The 22,200-nt window shown below is 31.9% G+C and overlaps 1 protein-coding gene across 9 annotated transcripts in view; it reads left to right on the top strand.

Moving 5' to 3' along the window:
* Window positions 1–22,200, top strand: part of trio (trio Rho guanine nucleotide exchange factor) — a 492,673-nt gene that overhangs the window by 76,275 nt on the left and 394,198 nt on the right. For 2 of the 9 annotated variants that reach the window (XM_088224406.1, XM_088224405.1), the window contains exon 1: window positions 14,383–14,759. The exons of the other annotated variants lie outside the window; for them this stretch is intronic. The gene's annotated coding sequence lies outside the window, so the exon portion shown is untranslated. Of the gene's footprint in view, window positions 1–14,382; window positions 14,760–22,200 lie in introns of those variants that run through there. 9 annotated transcript variants of the gene reach the window in all.

Here is a 22,200-nt window from a genome sequence, read left to right as displayed (position 1 = left end):
CACCTTCTGAAAATAGTGTTGATCACAAAAATATCATTTCTCAACTTGCAGAAAACTACAGATGCTAATAGAAAGATTAATTCCCCCAGAAATCTAGTTCTCTTACATAAATTAAAGTGGGTAAATACATAAGTATTTTAATTTTATAAATTCATTAATTTTAAAATTCCTGTAATAAAAAAATATGTTTTAATACAGAATCACTAGATACATTATTTTAAGGTTTGATGAGGTATCATTCAATATTCGATCTGGCTGTTTTCTACGAAATGCATATTTCAGGTTGTGTGGTCAGCCGACTTAAAAAAATCAACAAAATTCCCTTAAAACATAATTAAATTATTTCTGAATTTATTATAACAAATGAATTATGTGATTCATAACAATTAAGTACCGTTATATAAATATAAAATACTATGATCAATACATAATGACGCTACATACGCGTACATCTGAGTTTTACTAGGTCTGGATGTGTTTTGCAAAATGCGCATCTTAGTTTGTTTGGTCAGCCAGACTTTAAAAATCATTATAGCTGGTCAAATATTTTTTTGTATAAAAAAAATAATCAAATGTATGCATTTTTTATCCTTTGTCAAAGTTAAAAATTCATCTAACGAGCAACTTTTCACTCTTCTTTATTCTGATTCCCTGACAAAACGCCGCGTTGTTTTCGATAAAAAATTATCTATAAAATATTAAACTATAAAGTAGATACTAACCTCCTCAATAAAATATAATACCAATAAATGCGGAATTGAGAACACTCAGGCATCGTGACATATTTAAGCTGCCTTTGTTTTTAAGTAATGCTGCATACCACACACATATGGCCCGCATGTGTCGGAAATCTGCCAAAATAACAAAATTGTCATATTTCACGATACTCTCCCAACTTTTGCGAATAATCTCTTAGGATTAAATCTTAGTTAATAAGTTCACACGTACAACTTATTTTTTATTGTGATTCTTACTGCATAAAAAAATTTAAGTACATAAAAAGGAAATACATAATTGTTATTATATCTACATATTTTGTGTAATTCTATAATAATTTTATTTATTTATTTATCAAAAGCATACATAAATTAACATATAAATTATCAAGTCCTACTGAACTGCATAAAATGCAGTTCGTCAGCAGGTGCTTATAGTTAAGTTCTAATATATATACTTAATCTTATCTCTTAAATTCTAAAAACATATAATACTCTTATTATTATGGAAAAAAAAAGAAAATATGTCCATCGAAAACATAAAAAAAAAAAATTGACTAAAAAAAAAAAAAACACAAAAAAATCAATATAAAAAAAACACATTTTCAGCAGACGTCTTTCTCTTTTTGAATTGAAGATATACATATATGCATGTGAAATTGTATCGACAAAAAACTTCAAATCGTATGTTTTCTAGTATGTATCTTTGTTGAATAACCTTATAAAATAAAACAAATAAATGAATGACAAACATTTTGACTGTTGCGTAGATTTGATATTTCACTATTTTCACAAAAATACTACACTTTTCTATAGCTGGCTGCTTTCTGCACAACTACGCTCGAATATTGTCGGTCCATTCTAGCATAACTATTATTTATTTTTCGTAAACTGGTAATCTCCGCTTTGTCCTACATCCAGGCAGGTACTTAGACCCCAATATACTTATTACTTGCTCATGCTTATTTTTTATCACGTACTCGTTAAATCTTCACTCACCGCTTTTTGTCTACCTGTTTAAAAATATACGGTTCACTTTCTCCATTGGAAGTCACAGTATGGCGATCCCGATAATTACGTATTTGGCGATTATTAAGTGCTTTATTTATGTATTTGACGGTTCAAAGAACCTTTTAAAAAATGTGTACAACACAAATTCAAATCTCGGTATGTATAATAAATATTTGCATTATTTTTTTTTTTTTTTAAAGCCAATCAACAGGCTTAAGTAAGCCCTAATAGAATGGCATTAATGAGTAATACTTAATCTAAACATTCCTAAAATCTATTTAATTAACAAATTATAGGCATAAATAGGATAAAAACATATCTTTCCTTAGAGGGTAAAATACGGGAGTCAAATTTTTGTTGTTTTGATGTTGAAAATGCAGAAATTATCGCAGTAAGCTATTTTATACGTGAATAAAACACCGAATCCTACTTTCGTCACAATAATGCTTTTTTAGGTTGAAATAAAAATCTTAGGTTCACGTTTTTTTAATGCAAAAAATATCAGTAATCTCAGATATACTATTTTAAAAAATACTTTTTTTATCATAAAATCCTTATTTGACATTCATGTTTTTTATTGGTTGAAATTATCTCATTTGGTTCAAAAGTTATGATGTTTAGAAAATCGCACAATCACAAAATCTTGTTTCCTGAACATTTCGTTATCCGTGACTCCCGTGGCTTATCCTTTAAGGTACAAATATGTATCAATTATTTATATTATATTTTTTTTTAATACGCAAATAATATCAATCATTTTATAAGTACTCGTATATGTTCTTATTGAGAAAAAAAACATGGATGCGAAAATTAGAGTAGGTACCTACTAAAAATATTATGAAACATTACTCTTATTGACCAGTTAAGTTAATCGTTTATTTTTTGTATCGAGTTCATTTTCAATGATAATGAAAGTAGCCTATAAACCTCATAATATAAACAAAAACGAACCGCCACACCGTTTCCCCGTAGGGGTAGATATAGAGGAAAGAATACCATATAAATCTGTCTATTTAAAGATTTTCATTTCTCATTTCTCGCATTCGCGTAGATTGCACCGACTTGTGAGACGACGACATTCAAGTATTTGTTCGATATGGTCGTGCCATGTTTTTCTTGGTCTTCCTCGTTCTATGCATCCATCGAAATTCGCATCGTAAATATTTTTAGGCGTTCGTTCGCAGTTTGTTAACCAACACAAAATATATTTTTTGAGTTTATCGATCATGCTTTTCTCAGCCTTATTTATCGCATTTCGACAGCATTTAGCCTACTTTTATTCTTGTTTTTTTTTAATCCATTCTTCGCTTTGGCTTCAGGACTACATTATAAACAGCTGATTTCACCACCTCCTGCAACAATTGTTTATTTCTCAAGGGATATTTATTTATTTAAACCTAATTTATCACACATGCTTATGTAAAATACCGGAATCAACTTTTGAAAGTATATAAAACATTAGATTAAAAAATACTAAAAGTATTAAGATGTCAAAATAAAAGCAATCAAGATGATTTGAAAATGATAAACAGAAAAGTAGCCTTGTTAAAAACATTGATTGACAACATGCAAAAATATAAAAACAAATTTTTGAAGCATAATTCTTACAATATTGTAATACAAATATTTGATACAATACAATTATATGATACAATACTATACAAATATTTGAGTTTGTCTAAATGTTTGTAGACAAAATACTGGATTTCACCCCCTCGGGAGTCATTAAGATTAACAAATTACAACAGTGATGGAGAATACCTTAAAGAAGAGAATATTGAAGTCTAGACATTTACAGGGCTTCTGACCTGTCGTTGGCTGGTTTAAGTGGCCACTTTACACACTGTTAAACATTTACCATTTTGCCTATGTTCGAACATCCACATTTCTTAAATTCTCTAATTTGTTGATTTTAGTGAAGTTAAAGAGGTGAGCTTATTGAGGATTGAAGAAATATGGATGTTCAAACATAGGCAAAATGGTGAATGTTACACAGTGTGCAATGTGGCCACTGAAACCAGCCAATGACAGGTGAGAAGCCCTGTAAATGCCTAGACTTCCACATTCCCTTCTTAAAGGTATTCTCCATCCCTGTTGTAATTTGTTAAGCATAATCCTTATGGACCAGAGAAGTTTCCATCAATAAATAATAATTGAAACCCCTACAGTGCAGGAAATAAGTTTGCCCGTCAGGGAATATAAATGTCTAGTCGCATTAAATTATTCAGAAGTTACTTTTTATTTCAGGTACGTTTAAAATAAAAGTACCTAACGCACAACGTAATATATTTAGCTAATTACTTGCGAGCCCGGAAATACTATACACAAATAAAATAGACGTTGCAAAAAAAATAATTTAATTAACACTGGTCGAGGAAAGCCTTTGTGCAATATTTTTCTCTCATCACTTATCTGTAATTCGCTTTAAGGATTTTGTACTTCCGACGTCTGTTTGCAGTTGTCATGTAATCTTCTCTTATTTCACTTGAACTCTTCAGTTCATTTTCACAATTTATTTTTTTCGTCCTTTCACCCATGAAGTCTCAACTTTTTTAAAGCTAACACCCTCACTATAAGGATTATATTATTTACGTCTTGTAAACTCAAAACACGACTGATTTTTTATTTAATTATTATTTATTTTATTCATTAACGCCCAAAGGGAATTCTAAAAACATGCATGCTAACGTACTTAAAATTAAAAAAAAAAAAAAATAGTAAATGTACAGAAAACAGATGTGAAATTTTAAATGCTTTGATAAAAAAGTTATATATTGTACAATAACGAAAGTAAACACAAAAAACAGTAAGTATATAAACAAAAGCTGCAAAGATAGAAGTGAAATGAATTCCGTAAATTAACCGCTTCGATAAGCAAGAAAAAAATCTTCGAGTGAACTAAATAATCGAGCAAGCATATTATCTCAAAAAAGAAGAAATAAAAAATAGATGCCTGTTGGCCAATACTTAAATGCGAATAAGGTTTAAATTTCTCGCAACAAAGGGCAAATCATTTTCGAGAAAGGGATTTACAGGGCTTATGACTTATACACTTATTTGTTTATAAATTTGTATAAACCACTTTTTTTTTTAAATTACACTTCGACCGGTTTCGAGGTTACTACCTCATCGTCAGGAATTTAATTTTAAGTGGTTTATACAAATTTATAAACAAATAAGTGTAAAATGTCATACCACAAAGTGAAAAATGTTTTTGATAACAATAATACTTATGACTTATCTTTATTTATTCAACAATGTTTGAGTATGTCCAAATGCTTGCAGACTGGCTGGATTTCCTCCCTAGGGAGCTATTCATATTTAAACTTATTGCAATAGAGAGGGAAAACATTTTTGAGAAGAGAATATGGAAGTCTAGGCATTTACAGGGCTTATGACGGTCATTGAATGGTTTAAGTGGCCACTTGACACTCTGTGTAACATTCACCATTCAGCCCATGTTTAAACATCTACATTTCCTCAACTCTTCGATCTGTTGGCTTTTGTGTGATATAATTTTGTTGTAAGTGTGTTGTTTTTTATTTTTAAATGTCAGTGTACAAATGTATTACTTTCTATCAGTTTATACCATTTAATGAGTATTTTTTTTCTGCATATATTTTTTTTCAGTTTCATATATTTTTTCAGTTAGGTACATACATTTTTACAGTTTTCATTTTTTGGTTCCATAATTTTTTGTAAGTTTATCATATTTTTATGTAATATTCAATTTTGTATCAATAATCTTAAGACATCTCAAAAAAAGCTGTCTACCTTAGAACAGGTGAGGTGACTATGCCTAGTGAGAATAGACAGTGCCCAATATGTTTTCTTATACTTTAATTTTACTTTAATTTTACCTAATTTTTACTTGATTTTATTTTAATTTAGCTTATTTGTATTTTTTCACCTTCTTTACTGTTTTACAAACATATTATAATAATACTATGCTTTACAATAAACGCCGATTTATTCGGTACTGAACTAAACTGAAAACAGCTGAAAGGTTTATCATGTGGGTGAATGTCACTTAGTCTGTAAAATGGCCACTTAAACCAGCAAACGACAATTTATAAGCTCTGTAAATGCCTAGAATTCCATACCCCATTCTCAACAAAGTTTTCCCTCTCTGTTGTAAAAATTGAGATCTAAATGACTCCCTAGGGAGGAAGTCCAGCCTGTCAACCGATCATTTAGACATTCGCAAAATATCGTTGATTTAGTAATTAGCTGAGAAGATCCATTTGTGATAGAATTTTAATGTGGGTTTTGCAGTGATCTGAATCATTAATCTATTTTTTTCTTTAATAAATTAGCTATTCTCACTATCAGTTCGCGTGCGTTATGGTCGCATAGTTTATTTGCCCATGCATATTAACATACGAGGCAATAAGTTAATGTATTATTATTTATGTTCAAAGCATTATCTTTGTGGTCAAACATTTCAATCAATCTTAGTAAATATTTGTTTTTCAACACTCATCGACTTTTTATGTCTACCGGTTTCGAGACGCACACGTTTCTTCGTCAGGACACTCACTACACCGGCATGCAAATACTTAAATACACTTTCACCTTTTCCATCACCGTAGTATATAAACTATTTAAGAAACTGCATAAATTACATGCAGAGTTAAAAGGGGATGCAAACACCACCATGTCCGAACGTCTACTAAAATTAGGTCAATAATATTCAGCGATTTATTTGTAGGGGTGGGGGTTAGGGAGGCGACGTGCTAAGGGATTGAACGTTATACGATTGGTTAATTTTTCAATCAAAAATATTGTTAACTTAATTTTAGTGCATGTTCGGACATGGTGGTGTTTGCATCCCCTTTAACTCTGCGTGTAATTTATGCATTTTTTCGTTAGTACTTTGTATACTACAGTGATGGTATTTTAGTATTTGCATGTCTGTGTAGTGAGTGTCCTGACGAAGAGACGGTTACATAAGAAGTAGGAAAGTGGTTAAATAAAAATATTTACTAATATTAGTCGATAGTATACTACTTGTATTGTGTAGTCACTACATAACTTTTTCTCTGCTAGTGAAAAAAAAATCCTAACGAATATTAGCATGAAAATAGTTCTCAATTGATTAATTGATTTGTAATTTTATTTTTACGGTTTTTAAATAACCACCCCATTTTTAGAACACTGAATACATAAATGAACTTATTAAGCTAGAAACAAGTTACTATTTATTTATCACTTTATATATATGTATATACATTTTATATATATTTAAGGGCGGGCATATACATAAATTTGCAGAAATGAGAGTAAGTGTCGGAAGCATAGTGAATCGTACGTCTTGGCAAATAAATGTTTGGCTCACAGAAAGAAATGGCTAAAAATATTAAGTATGTAAATGTTGGTGGATGCAGCAAACAAGAAAGACCGAAAAAGATGTGTCCTGATCAAATTAAACAAATACTAAAAGGTGGACGTGTCAAAAGTCGGAATGATCTGCATATTTGTGATGATGCATGTAGAGAAAGCGTCTCGAGTGGTGGGGCGCTGTATCTTATCTGCTTACACCTTAGAGGAAACGGATTTATGGTTTGATTTGTTTGAATTTAGGTTTAATATTCGGCTAATAACATAACACCGACGATGATAACTTGAAATTGTATGAAATAATTACAATTTCGTATAAAAAAGTCAGTTGATTATATCAATAAATCTGTCAAAAGTCATTTATATTCTCGCAGCTGGTCTCGGTGAATTATTGTAGAAATATGACAGTATCATAAATCACACCCAGAAGATCTTCGCTCTGAGGAAAGTTGTTGATCATCTTTTAACTATCGATTTTCTATGCTCATTCTTCTTTTGTTTTATCCACATCGTGCGATGTATAGGGCAGCCCTTTGAGGTTTGACAAATCTGACTTGAATCCTTTTTTGCTTTTTTATTTAATTTTGATTTCACTCTTCTTATTTCGGTAGTTTAATCTTAATCTCCGCACTCAATTCTGCATAGAACGTTAGATTGATGTACCAATTACAGCGTATCTCGATTATTTGTTCAACGGAGGTAAAATATCAGTTTCAGGAAATATGACGTATTGAAAAAATCTACTTAATTAATGTTTCACAACGACTGTGTCTGGATCGATCTCGGATCTTGGGACATCTTGCACAGTGAACACACTCTAATCACTACCTACATCACTATAAATATAATATGGTTAAATTATTAACATTTTTTGCTTCGCTTAAATAATCCGTAATCAAATTGTTTTTATCAAAAACGAATTAATGTATACAATTCATCAACACCATTAATAAACATTTCTTACTTAGGTTTTCTTTGATTGTATCTTTGCATGTTCTATAGATACGTTTGCTTGGCGAATGTATTTTGACATGATTTTTTTATCATTGATCTTGTCTAGGCAGAACAGGTTTATAAACACGGCAAAAATGTTTGTACCAGTGTTCATGTATGATACTCGTATTTCATAATCGTCGTTTCCCTAAACGTTCCCAGAATGCATAGGACACTGCATTGGTACTCCACTTGCAGCGCAGCTGGATCATTTGATACACGAGATAAAATGATCAGACTTACTCTCCAGATCCAGTCCGGAGACTATGAAATTTCCTCTTTTCAATACATGTTTCATCTCGACTCTTCGGAAATTAAACCCGGGACCTTAGGCATTGTTGGGATAAGCTCCAATCATCTACGAAGGCTGACTTATCTCCCCTTAATTTCGTTTCCCAAGATTTTTATCTCCAGAGTAGCTGTAGTATCTGAAAGCTATCCAGTCAAAAACTATCGTTTAGGATTCAGGTTCTATCTTACGCGCACAACTCTATTATTTTTTCTACTTGGACGCGGGGAAAACATATAAGATATTATACTTATAAAATAAAATGATAACTATTTTTGTTCACTTAGTTATCGTTTTATGCCCGCTTGCTATCAATGTTTTGTTTTCGTTCAATTTACGTACGATATAGGTATCTAGCGAAAGAAAAAAAATCGAAAAAGTTTTTCGAACTACCCTACGTAAGCATTGCTGATTCGAGCGTCGCGACAGTGAATTGAATTAAATTTGCCTCTTTAATAACTTTGTTTAAAACGCGGTCTTTGGTTATTGCTGCTTTGTGAAAACTTCTGTATCTGGCCACTTCTTTTCGCAAACCAAATACACTTTTCTCCCATTCACTGCCGAGCGTCAGCTGTAGTTACTCCGTTGATGTATGTCGTCACTATGATGAGTGAACGCTTCCGAGTTCGTGCGAACCTAAAACAAAGTGTTCACCTCGTAATATACTCCACTGTTCTGTTTTCAATGCGCAAGTTCATTAACTTGTGATTATAACGCCCATAATTGCGGAACAGCCCGTAATAAGATGCGCGTATACAATATACGTCTATCTCATTTCCATTTACTTGTATCTCCTTTATAAAAATTTTCCCGACCAGGTAATTAGTTTTCTTTTGCAGTTTTTCCGTGTCTGAAGTCTGAAGCTCTGAAGCTCTTTGATTTTATAGGAAAATGTTTTCCTTTGTATTCGACAAAGATGTAATTTTTTATTACGGTTACGCCAAGAACCATGCATAAAATCAACATATTGCATGTCAATTGTCTGTGTTATTATTCATTTGCATTCATTATACATTTATTGTTATTTTAATTTCACCCAACGAATTATTTCCGTATGTACTCGTATTTCCGATTGAAACCAATGAATTTTGCAAATAACTTTGAGATTATCAACCATTCGTGAAACATTTTAATTCAATTATGCATTGTAAACCGACATAAATATTTGTATAGAAGTCAATAATGGAGGTTTATTTAATAATCATGCAATAATTTTTATTTATTGATTTATTGACCCCTAGGTCTATGTTATGCTGAAATCGGGCTGTTATAATTATTGTAAAGCGTTATCAAGAAATGAATGTCAAATTCGAATATACTTACATATCGTCGGCCTAACTTGGAAAATCAATAAATCCCAAACTTTAATTTTTTCATGTAAGAGTAAAAAAAGTTTTACAGTAACGATTATTAGCGACGTTTTTTTTTAAAACTGTGCTACATTTTACCCAAACTTTAGTGAACAGCGTACTTAAAATTAATGTTTTCAGCTCAGTTTCAGTACCAAAATACGGATTTATTGGCAAAAAATAGTATTTGGAATACAAATATTAATATAAGTGCTTTATTTCGAAGTAGTTAACTAATGCAATTTAACAGTACAAAATTTCATTAGAATATTCCTAGCAACTTTATTAGATACAAAAATATCCGTTCAAAAGCTAATAAATTTGTATGGATTTTCCATATTAAATAATTTCATTACGTGTTTAGTGTCTGTATACAATCACCGAAATAAAATTAATATGCTGACAGGTCTTAAAACATCAATTAATGTGTTAGATTTGGTCATATTAAACATATTAGCCATTAGTTTAATTTAAGCCTTGACAATATACCAGTCGTGTTCTAAAACAGGTCGCCATATTAGTTCTGAGTTTATACACTATATCTGTTTGTTTACTAAAAATATGAATGTAGAACTGTTGATTTCCCAAATAAAATAAAAATAAAATATATGCTTGTTTTACCATTCTTTCAAAATCAATTTACATCCACAAAAATAAAGATTAGGCATTTGCTTTAAGAAACACAGTAATATTTTTTTTATAATCATTTGCTCTATCATGATGTCAATGTTAACTTTTTTTCTATTTTCTTATAGTCATAACATTCTTGAAAGCCAATTTTTTAAATGAATTTTCTCCTTGTCTTTTAAAATGTTTGTCTCTCTTAACTTCTGTAGTTCTGTAGTTTTTATATTGTAGGTAAATATATTGTATCGATTAGTAAAGTAGAGCACAGCATCCGTCACGCGTCTTTGCAATGCAAGCTTATCTGTACCTGCCCCCGAGTCAAAAGAGACAAGTGATCGGCTACTTGATTTAAGTCTCCTCACACTAACCGGTATTGGGACCATCCTCATGTCGTTTTCTTTTGTAAACCAGTTAAGTCGGTCTATTTTGACACTGAACATCCTTGTTTTAGTCACTTTCATTTTTGCCTTTTCTCTACATTCCTTTTAAGGATACTGTTAAACATTTGAACAAGCAAGGTGTCTGACACTCTATTTTAAAAATATTTTTGCAATGATTTCCCGTTAAATTTTCTTTTTAAAGTTTAAGCGTATTGTATTATATAATATAAAATTATATTCAATAAAATTCGGTCTGTGGACACGTACCATGCAAAATCATAATTTCCCTGCTCGCTCCTAATGGTGCATAGGGCACTGTATTCGTACATCAATCGCTGTGTATCTTTATGCTTTTTGTGAGGTGAAGGTAAAATCACGCTGCAGGATAATTTAGTCATTTCAACATGGATAAAGAGGTGAATCCGACGAGAAAGCTGAAACAGACCATCGAATGTGATCACAATGTTGACGGCATGGTAGACAATAAATGAGAACTATAAATCATTCTGGAATATTTGTACATTGAATTCCTTTAAATTTATTGATTTTAAATTTAGATATTTAAAAAAGTTTTTTATTAATTATTTAACTGTAAGAAGTCGACTTAATATTGTTACCACCGAATTTTAATATTTTTTTACTAAAAAAAAATATAAAACATGATTTCATTTTTTTGGTTTTATTATAAAAATATTGAAATGCTAAAAGGGAACAAGTTCGTGGATTAAAAAAAAATCTGACCAACAAAAAATTATTTTTAATAAACTTTCATATCAGTATTACTTATTTATACCCAAGTATTAATTAAAAATATGACAAGTTCCTTAAAAAAAAAAAAGAGACAGTTTGTATCGATTTTCTCAAACTTTGAGTCTGCGGACTTGTGCCCCTTTAGCATGGATCGATTCAATTATAAATCCCACAATTATTTTTTAAAAGTTTATCGCAAATATCTCAGTAACTCCTTCAATGGAGATTTCTAATTTTGTATTTAATACTGTCATATGTCGCATAAAGACATGGTGAACAGTTCACGTTCCATTTGCTAGTCCAGGGGTGCTATTCTGAACCACTCTCGCGGCACAAGAAAACCGTTTTTTTCGTGTATTTTGTATGTAAATACACGAGATAATGCAGCCGCGAGAGCGTTAGGAATACCAGCATAGTTGCAATGAAATTGCTGTGGAAAAAGAGAACAATTCGAACGTGCCAACCATTACACTGCGAGGCGCACTCGTCTTCACTCCATTTCTTTACGAATTTTTACATAAGAGTAGCTATCGACACTCGTCTAACGTTCTAGTTGTATTACCGTATTATTCATCCGCCCGGACGCATGCAAACAAAGCTAACGCAATAAAATATTATTTTGTATTTCGCTCGTGTTTCCGCTACGTGCTCGTACAAAAATTAATAAATCAGGGTAAAGTGGGTAGCGATTGCCTGCTTGCGGAAATTTTAATTTGTAAGAGTTAATTGTTTTAATGGTTTGCCTTTACTCATCCGATAACAATAAAATATTGACATATTACAACAGAGATGTAGAACATTTTAGAGAAGGGCATGTAGAAGTCTAGGCAACTACAGGGCATATGACCGTCATTGGCTGGCTTGAGTGGCCACTTTACACACTGTGTAACATTCACCATTCTGCCTATATTTAAACATCTATATTCCTTCAACTCTTCCATCTATTGATGTTTGTAAAGTTAAAAAGCTGATACCCTTATTGATCTGAGTGTGATTCAATCAAATGCCTAGTATGTAGGTGATTTTTTTTTTGTTTTATTTATTGAAATTTGTTTAAAAAATAACAATATCTAGATCTCGCCAAACTAATAATAATTAAAAGTTTATCGGCACGTTTCTAATGCAAATGAAAATAACAGGAAATTATATTATCATTAAAAAAAGAAACCAAATAAACAGTAAAATAAAAGTATAAGTATTTTATGTATATATTTCTACCGACACATTGAAACCATTGTATAATTTTTTTTATTTGATTTGTTTTTATGAGAAAAATAAATCAAATAAAATAAAAAAGTACTAAAAATGTAAAACGTAATACTGCAAATTCATAAAAAAATGAGAAATAATGTTCATACATTTTTACACTTTAAAGTAATAATTCATTAAAATTTAAGGAATATTGATGTTCAAATATAGACAGAAGGGTAAATGTTACAGTGTGTTAAGGGGCCACTTAAACCAGCTTACAGGCCATAAGCCCTGTAGATGCCTAGACTTTTATAAGCCCTTCTTTAAAATGCTATTCATTTCTGTTAATATTAACAGTTCCCTAGTCCAGTCGTTGTCTACAGAAGTTTGGACAAACGCAAAACATTGTTGAAAAATAAAATAGTTTAATATAAAATCTCTATCTACTATATTTTCTTGTTATACATTTGTATTCAATTAATTCATATTTAATATATTGTCCATTTTTTAAAATAAAGAAAGAAAACTCCTTAAATCTTGGTGACTGCCAGATTTGTATTTCCGCAAAAAAACTATTAATAAAACATTTTTTACCTAAAAAAATCATTTTGTATCGGGTTGTGGGACGTTGTGGTCCCGCGGCTAGTGTTGCGGTCTCACGAATCAGAGGTCCACTCTGCCGCAACTTGATTTCCATTTTCTGTTAGTGAGTCATTTAGTCTTATAAACACATCCTGTGGTTTTGTCCCTTCCCCCCTCTCTATAATTACTGAATGGAGCTTCTAGCTACTATCCGTGGTCATGTTATAGGTCCTGTTGGATATACAGATCTGGTGACTGCCAAAAAGAATTTCGAGGCTTTTGAAAAGTTTTATATTCATTTCGACGAATTGATCATGTCCTATCAGTTTAATCCCAGTCAGTGAAGAATTCACTTCCCTCTTTTCTCAATTCAATGAAGTGCATATCATGTACTTATTTCTTCCTTCTTTCAGCTCAAAGATGCTAAGGCCACCAGATTACAGAGAGTCCCTTCGGGCAGCTTTTTTTTATTTGGCAACGAGCAACTTTTCCGTGTATGTGAACACCGCCATGGAGACTTATGTCCTCAGATGCGGTGTGCGCTTTATGGTAGGTAAGCTGTGTCGAGCGTTGAAAATGGCCCCAAAATTGAAATATTTGGGCAAATCTTTCTATGAAAAAAAAAGCAAATATTTCCGTAAATTATATCGATGTTATTGAAAAAAGAACGATCAAAATTAGTAAAAAAGTGACAATCATTACCGATTTTACCCTACTTTTTTATTTTTATAGTTCAGGGCCCCGATTACAATGGGAAGTTAACAGAGTTATCTTCGAATGTATCAATAAAAATCGATATTTGTGTACGAAAATTAGTATATTAGCATGGACATTTAAAGTATTTTTATCGGTAACCTATAATTGAACATGTTGAAAAGAAAAAAATGTACGCATATTCTGCTTTTCATACAGAAAACCTAATTTTACTTTGTAGATAAAATTGAAGATATGTGTTTACTTCCCATTGTAATCGGGGCCCAGGTGTATCTATAACATCTCTGTAGGCGGGTTAGGTAATAAGTCTCTTCACTCAAGAGACCTTTCTACCTCGCGTCGAAGCATTTCTCTCCCTCCTTTCTCGAAGCAGTTCGCAAGTCCAGCAACGAGCGGGCTATCAGCTGCGGTGTTCGTTTACTCGGCGGCCTTTATTTAACAGTCGCCCGCCGGCACACATGACCGCCCGACGTGGGTACTGGGTACAGTCGCCCGCGCGACTGACGCGAGCGCCCTGTCGCGGGTCAAACACAACCGCGAAATTCACGTCACTTGAACCGCGTGAACTCGTAGATCAACAGTCACAATCAAAGTTTTCAATTGATTTTTTTTGCATGTCCGTGTATTTCATTTAAAGGTTTAATCACACGTGTACTGTGTAGAAATATCTACTGTGCTTGTGAATTGTCTAGTGTTTGTTATTTAAACTTTTACTGCATAAATTGTGCATATTTAAATCAGACGTATATACAAGAATGACAGTTAATTGCATAGTTTTAAAGTGTTTATTTAAATTAAAAAAATATTTTTAAAAGCAGTGAGTGGTTACATATTATATCCACGAGATATAATATATTAAAACATTTATGGAAAATATTTATGTATAGATAAAAATGTATTTTGACGGTGGTCATAAGCATTCATTTAGTAATGATTTAGGTATTTCGGATTCTACGTGATTTCGTTATTTTTTAAACAATGTTACGTGTGTTTTTTTATCTTTATTTATTTAACTTTTTGTACGTAATATAAATTGTATATTGGCGGTCTTATTTATTTTTTTTAAACGCCTTTTAGGCTTTTACATGTTTTACATACATATGTACAAATAAAGACAGACATGCGTTTTACGCAGAAGTAGCAAAAAAAGATACAAATATTTTTTAGAGGGAAAAGAATAATATTGAAAATATCTTTACATATTAGTATAAAAGTGGAAAGAACAGAATTGCATTTTTTAAATATTAAGACAGAAATGCATTTTACACAAAAAAAGAGCAAAAAATAAAAATAAATTAAGAAGAGAAAGAAAAATAAATAAAAATTGAGAAAAAATCATTACATATTATTGGAAAATATAATGCGTACATATATTGCAGTGGAGAACAAGAGTACATTTTTTCGTATGGGTTACATTAAAATAATTTTAAAATTAGAAGAAGTTAGAAAAATACTAATTAAGAATACAGATACAAGATATAATACAGATATACCAATGTTCCCTCTTTGGGAAACATTTTACATTTTTTATTATATCTTCATCTATCACGTTTCCGCATCCAGTGGTGTATAGGGCACAGCATTGATAAACTAAAGGCCGCGTATTTTAATCATCTGTTACATAAAGGTAAGGTGCTCATTTTTACGCTTCAAACGGCAATCTAGGAACAGTGAAATATTGCAGTGTCAAACGTTCTTTAAAATCAATATTTCGCATCCGCCCTGCCAGGAATCGTATCTGGACCTCGAGGTTGGTAGGCAAACGCGCCAACCACTTCACGCGAGGCGGACTTAACTCCACTCGATTTCCTTATTCAGGATTTTTACTTGAGAGCAGCCATCAAGCCGAAATCACTCGTTAAGGGTTTTGTTTCTATTAAAAGTTTAAAATATTGATTTAAGTCTTCCTCGCTAGGATGAACTGTTAAAACGAGGTCTGTAGAAAAATTTATAAACTTTCCAATGCCAGATTTTTTTTAAATGTCTTTTTGTTTTCTGTCAACTAAATTTTTTTGGTATGCATATTAAAAAAAAATGGCAGAGAAATAATCTTTGCACCTTTAAGCAAATGTGATAAATTTTTTCTTCCCTTGTTATATATTAATGTCCCTGAGCAGGGGGATGACGATGTCCATCTCCAATATGTCTAGCAGAATAACTTCAGCGTATCTCAGGGCACATCAAACGCTTTAAAAATTGATATAATGGAGTTATTATTGCTACCCCGAGAGGAAACGCGGTCTGTTTTTTCTTCATACGAACGTATTCCGTATTTTCTCCCTGATTTGTGGCACTTGAACAGCGATTTTTTGCACCCTGTAGATATTTACTATTGGCGTGTTTTGCTTTTTTGATAACATGTTTCTTATGAGAGCTAGGACCATCCGAAAGCCCATAAAAGCGCCCAGTTTTTTCTGCCGTCTTTGGACGTACGTGTACACATATGGTCAAATAATTTTGAAAATCGGAAAATGTGTCGTCACAGAAAGTTTCATGCTGATGCGCTTTCTAAAAAAATCCATATCGTTTCAATTTTGTAGTGCGGAAAACCGGACAACGAAACCGCGATTTTGTTGATTTTATTCAGGCGTAATAAGTCCGACGTGCCGTTGTCTTTTTCGCACAATATCGGAGAGGCATATGAACGAGGGTGATATCAATGTCCGAATACCGATTTATCAAAATTGTCTTTTTGTTAAAATTGTTTTTAATTTGAGTGAATTATTATTGCGTCTAAGAATTGATATATTATTATGTATATTGAAAAATCGCACTGTTAAGATTGATTTCACACAAGCAATTTATCTCATTTTGTACGAATCAAGAAAACTACGAGAAATCTGTCTTTCTTATATTTTTTGCGATTCTTTATACACCGGTAAATGTACACATAACATACAATTTAAGATGTCTTTTAAATAGTTATTTTGTCATTAGTATTATTTGTTTAACAAGGCTGAATACTTCTGTTCCCTGTACTTTGGCCCGACTGCGATTGAACAAAAATAAATTAATAAAAATAAAAATTTTCACACAATTTCCCATTTTAAATCATCCCGGCTTAAAACACATTTAGCATGCGTATTATTTATGCCGACCGGGTTCGGAATACAATTGGCGTACTTATTTGTGCATGGGAAATCCCTGTGAACATTGCGCGGAAAAGTATAATAAATTAAATTCTAACCTATGTTCTGCACGTTACTCGTATTTATACAGTTCAATATGTTTTTTAAAAAAATAATTATTATAAATATTGTTTTTTTATATAAACAAATATGTATGATATTTTATTTGTCACGTATTTTCTTCGTTAATCAACATAATATTATGTATTTTGTTTATAAAACAAACACGCGATTAAAAACAATGTGTTATTACAAAACAATCATGAATTGATGTTTTGGTTACACAAAATGAATAGAAATTATTTTACTCATTAATTAATACATATTGTAATATATCCAAGTAAATGGCTTTTCATTAATTTTAATTATATTATTTTACTCTATTTTATCTGGTTTTGTAAAGTTTTTTTCTTCTTAATAATATTTTTCAAATCATCAAAAACAAAATAATATACGTTCATTATTTTATATGTATAAACTATATATATATATATATGTACTAAAAAGTTCAATATGGAAGTTCGAATGAAATAGATGAATGGTTTTCTGCGGCACTTGTGTTACATCTATGCACGTTTACACCGTTAAATTATAAGGGAATCTTTTTTCGGAAATTTTCTAAAATATTTTGTATCTTATGCTCTTTAAAATTTATATTATTGACGCTTTTTCAAAAATTACTTTCCCTGTCTTTCAACAATTACAGATGTATCATGCGAATCCACAGGGTATTGGGTAACTTTTCACTGCAGTATTTCATAATGCCTAAACTGGATCTTGCACTGTCTAATGATCATGATAAAAATATACAGTAGAAACCAATCCACCCTAATTTTACTGTTCGGTGTGGGTTTGTACGGCTCGTCTGAAATAAGCCACAGAGGGAACATGATTTTGTTGTCCGATGGGTTTCTCAGATATAATTTAAATTTATGATATTATGCTGTCGGTATTTATATAAATGTGATATATTTTAATTGAGACATTTTTGTGTATTTTTTTGTTTACAAACTATAGGACTAACAGTTTTAGTTGACAGATTTTATTATACCCTCTCACACTTAAGCACCTTTGACTTTTTCTACCCATCCTAACATTTGAGGACAGATAATTAAAATTTATTCGATTCATTTTTCGTTGAATTGAACCAACTTTAAATTCTCCGGTCTTATCAAGTGTTTGGGGGTGATTGATGTAGTAATTTGAGAAATTTACTAAGTGGTGTTATCAGTGTATACTATTTATGATGACATTTAACTCTTCCAACTCAGATTTTCTTCGTTTGCCTGAAATAGAACAAATCACAATGTTATAAAATAAAATACGCATACCTAAAATTAAAATGCACAGGGAGTTAAATTCAAGTAACTATTTGTCTATAAATAACAACCTATTTTGACAAATACGCAACAATTATTTTACTTTTAACTTTTTGTGGCCTTACTTAAGAAGGTTGATCGTTCCTCCTGAAAACATCTCCAAATTGAGATAAGCGGTGTTATACTGTAAGCTACGATATACATATATACATAACACTATGCGATGAATGTGTCCGTTCTAGGGGCTATCTTTATCGGTACATATCTAGACGGTATAAAGTAAAATCGATATTTATGTCCGAAAATGTGTTTGATTGTATGAAAATTTAAATTATTTTCGTCGATAACCCGTAATTGAACATGTGTAGAAATTTATGTTTTGAAAAAATGTTGATGTATTGTATTTTTTAATATAAAACTTAATTCAAAATCGGGTTGTGGTCCTGTGGCTAGTGTCTCGGACTCACGGACCAAAGGTCTGTGGTTCGAATCCCACTCTACCCCAACTTGATTCCATTTTCTAATAGTGAGTTATTTACAACTCGTTGAAAATGGCCCTCTAAATTAAATATTTGGGTAAATCATAAGAACGCAAATATTTTTGTAGATAAAATTTAACATAAATTGTTAACTAAAGGGGTTCGAAGCGCGTATTTTAATGGGAATGAAAGTAAAATTAAGTTTTATTTATGAAAAAAAAATATATATATGCAATTTTTATTCTAATCATGTTCAATTACAGGTTACCTAAGAAGATACTTTAAATTTTCGTACATAAATATCATTGTTACTTTATATCGATTAAGATAGCGTTTGGAATCACGGCCCAGATTTTACATATAAAAATATGTTGGTGTCAAACTAATAAATCATTCTATTTAGCCGAAAAGCTTTAGCTTTGATTCTCATCATCGTTATTCCCCTTTCCCCGCCAAATGGTGCATAAAACAACGTATTTGTAAACCAAATGCGTATTTCGATAATCTGTCACATGTAGGTAAGATGATCAGTCCTACGCCACAAGTGCCAGTCCACACGCAATAAAATATTTCAGATTAATCAACCTTTAAAATCAATACTTCATATCCACCCTGCCAGAAATCGAACGCAGGACCTCAAGAATGGTGAGCGAATGCGAAAACCACCACACGACGAGGCGGACTTATCTCCACTCAGTATCAGAAATCAATAATCCAGGGTTCTTGTTCTGTTTCGTACACATAACTGTATTCTTCATTCGCCTGAACACAGAATAAATAAATAAAACTAAATTAAAATATTGTAAAATATCTTTCTTGGCACGGGTTTTAACTACAAAAAAAATATGGTTAATCCAATGTAAATAATGTTTTCTTGTGAAGCATAAAAAAAAACTCTATGTAATAGTTAAAAATCTATTCTAAATATTTGGTACCATCTTTAAAAATAAAATGTTGAGTTTAACATTCATTGCCAACGTGGTATCTGCATGGATTCAAAATCAGCTAGGTGATATGCGATGATTCTACACTTTTACTCCCAGTAAGCACATCAGGGCCGCGATTACAAACGCCATCTTTATCGGTACATGTCGAGACTGTATAAAGTAACACCGGTATTTATGTACGATAATGTGTATATTTGTACGAAAATTAGCAGTATCTTCGTCGGTAACCTTTTATTGTACATGTTTGGAAAAAAAGTGTACGCGTATTCTATTTTTCATACATTTTTATTTTGTAGATAAAATTGAAGATACATTTTTATTTTCCATTGGAATACGGGCCCAGGTTGCACGGAGCACCGCCCGAGCTTGCATTGAAATGTGGTTATTGCATGTATAACAATGTGTAACATGTTTGTGTATATTTCTAACCTAATTAAATCGCGTTACCGAAAGATGCCGGTAAAATCATTCGCACATATTTCGTGAAATGCGTTTTGTTTTAGATGCAAGCTACGAATCGCGAGGAACATTTATCATCACAGCGTCACATGCAAAATAATCTGGACGCTGCTGGCTGGTCCGGTAGAAATTCACCAATTTTTTCAATGGGCTTTCGGTTCATACTGTAGCCCATCCTAATGATGCATTAAAGGAGAGTTAAATTTGAAGTTTAGTCGTCAGGTCGGCTCAGATTCAAGGTCCAAGAAGAAGTTTAAAAATTGGAAAATTGTTTTGAGGCGTTGCCTAGTATGTGAAATAATTCAGTCAGATGAATCTCTTCACAGCAATAAAGGTTTCAGCTCTTTTACTTCACTAAAATCAACATATGGAAGAATTTAAGACATATGGATGTTACACAGTGCGTAAAGTGGCCACTTAAACCACCCAATAGCAGGTAATTAGCCCTGTAAATGCCTAGACTTCCATATTCTCTTCTTTAAGGTATTCTCCATCCCTGTTGTAATTTGTTTATCTTAATGACTCCCGAGGGGGTGAAATTCAGTTTGTCTACAAACATTTGGACACACTCAAATATTTAAGTATTTATGTTTAAAACGCTGTTTCTAGAATACCTCATAGCCCTGGACGGGCACCTGAAGCGTAAGATCGATTTCCTTATCTTCATGTCTTAAAAAATGAATTAAATACGCTGCGTTTGGTGTATTAATGCAGTGCCCTGTGCACCTAAATGGAATGATCATGATATAGTAAATTCGACGTCAGTTCGCTTGCGTGTCGATGCTCTGTATTGGTTAATTGCATTTATGAGATAGCCAATATCCGCTTGTTGCAAATTTTTAATTTGCCTCGGCGAAATAGTTTCTGTAACACTTGTGATTTCTACGGCAATGGAATTAGATAATTATTTCTATCAGGCGCCCTGGGTAGAATTTAGCCCAGTTCGTTCAACCGATTAGCCGCTATACGCATTATTGCCCCTACAAGAGGTTTTTAGTAACGCGTACCTGGTGTATCTAGTTTAACAGTAATCTCGTGGAGGATCGATAAATAAATTTGATTAAAAAATTAGAGGCGTTTGTCCGAAAAATGTATTTTTAAACCTGTGATCCTCCATTTACAAAAACCAATCGCCACCGGATAGGCTACGACGCTCGAGCATGACAGAAGTCACTAAGCTCGAAGTTTACCACATTAATTACAGAAATACACTAGAGAAAAAATATTTTAAATGATACGCCTTCTTCACAGTATGTATTTATTTATTTTACAGAAACAAACAGTCAACAATGATACAATAACAAAAAAAGATACGGTTTAAAGACAGACCAGCGAAGTCTCTGAATAAAAATCATTCATATTAAATTGTGGTGCAACAAAAGCGTGTGTTTGTGTGTATTTGTATGAGAGTAAGTGTAGAGGTGTGTTTGTGTGTATTTGTGTGGGAGTAAGTGTTCAGGCGTGTGTAAGCGTGAGCATCATGAAATAGCAAGTGGGAGAGTATCGCAGCCAGAAAGAATGAGTCTTAATTTATTTTTGAATGATTTAAGGGGCACGTTGAATATATCAATTGATGAAAAAAAAGCATTATAGTTTGAGCAAGACCTATAGAGGAAAGAGTTTTGTGCATAGTTAGTGCTACAGGCAGGCAGATGGAATAAATATTTATTTCTTGTCACGCGAAAGGGGAACATTAAGATTATTTTGGAGAGTAGGTTATAAAATAGTCTACCTTATTATTTTATAATTTATATGAATAGCACAATTCAGATATAGTGTGTAAAATACATAAGAATGAGATTTATACATCTATTTGTATCTATATTAAGTCTATTCCTGATCCCAGAATCCATTAAAACGTACTGAAAAAACTATTTTTTTTTACAAACATTCTAAAATCATTATTTAAATCTTTCTAAAATGATA

Source organism: Micrasema longulum, unplaced genomic scaffold (assembly GCF_059751315.1).
Source record: "Micrasema longulum isolate JH-2025_06_02 unplaced genomic scaffold, ASM5975131v1 h1tg000281l, whole genome shotgun sequence".
NCBI classification, from domain to species: Eukaryota; Metazoa; Arthropoda; class Insecta; order Trichoptera; family Brachycentridae; genus Micrasema; species Micrasema longulum.
The sequence above is the reverse complement of the archived record's forward strand: the minus strand, read 5'-3'. Positions and strand labels throughout refer to the sequence as shown.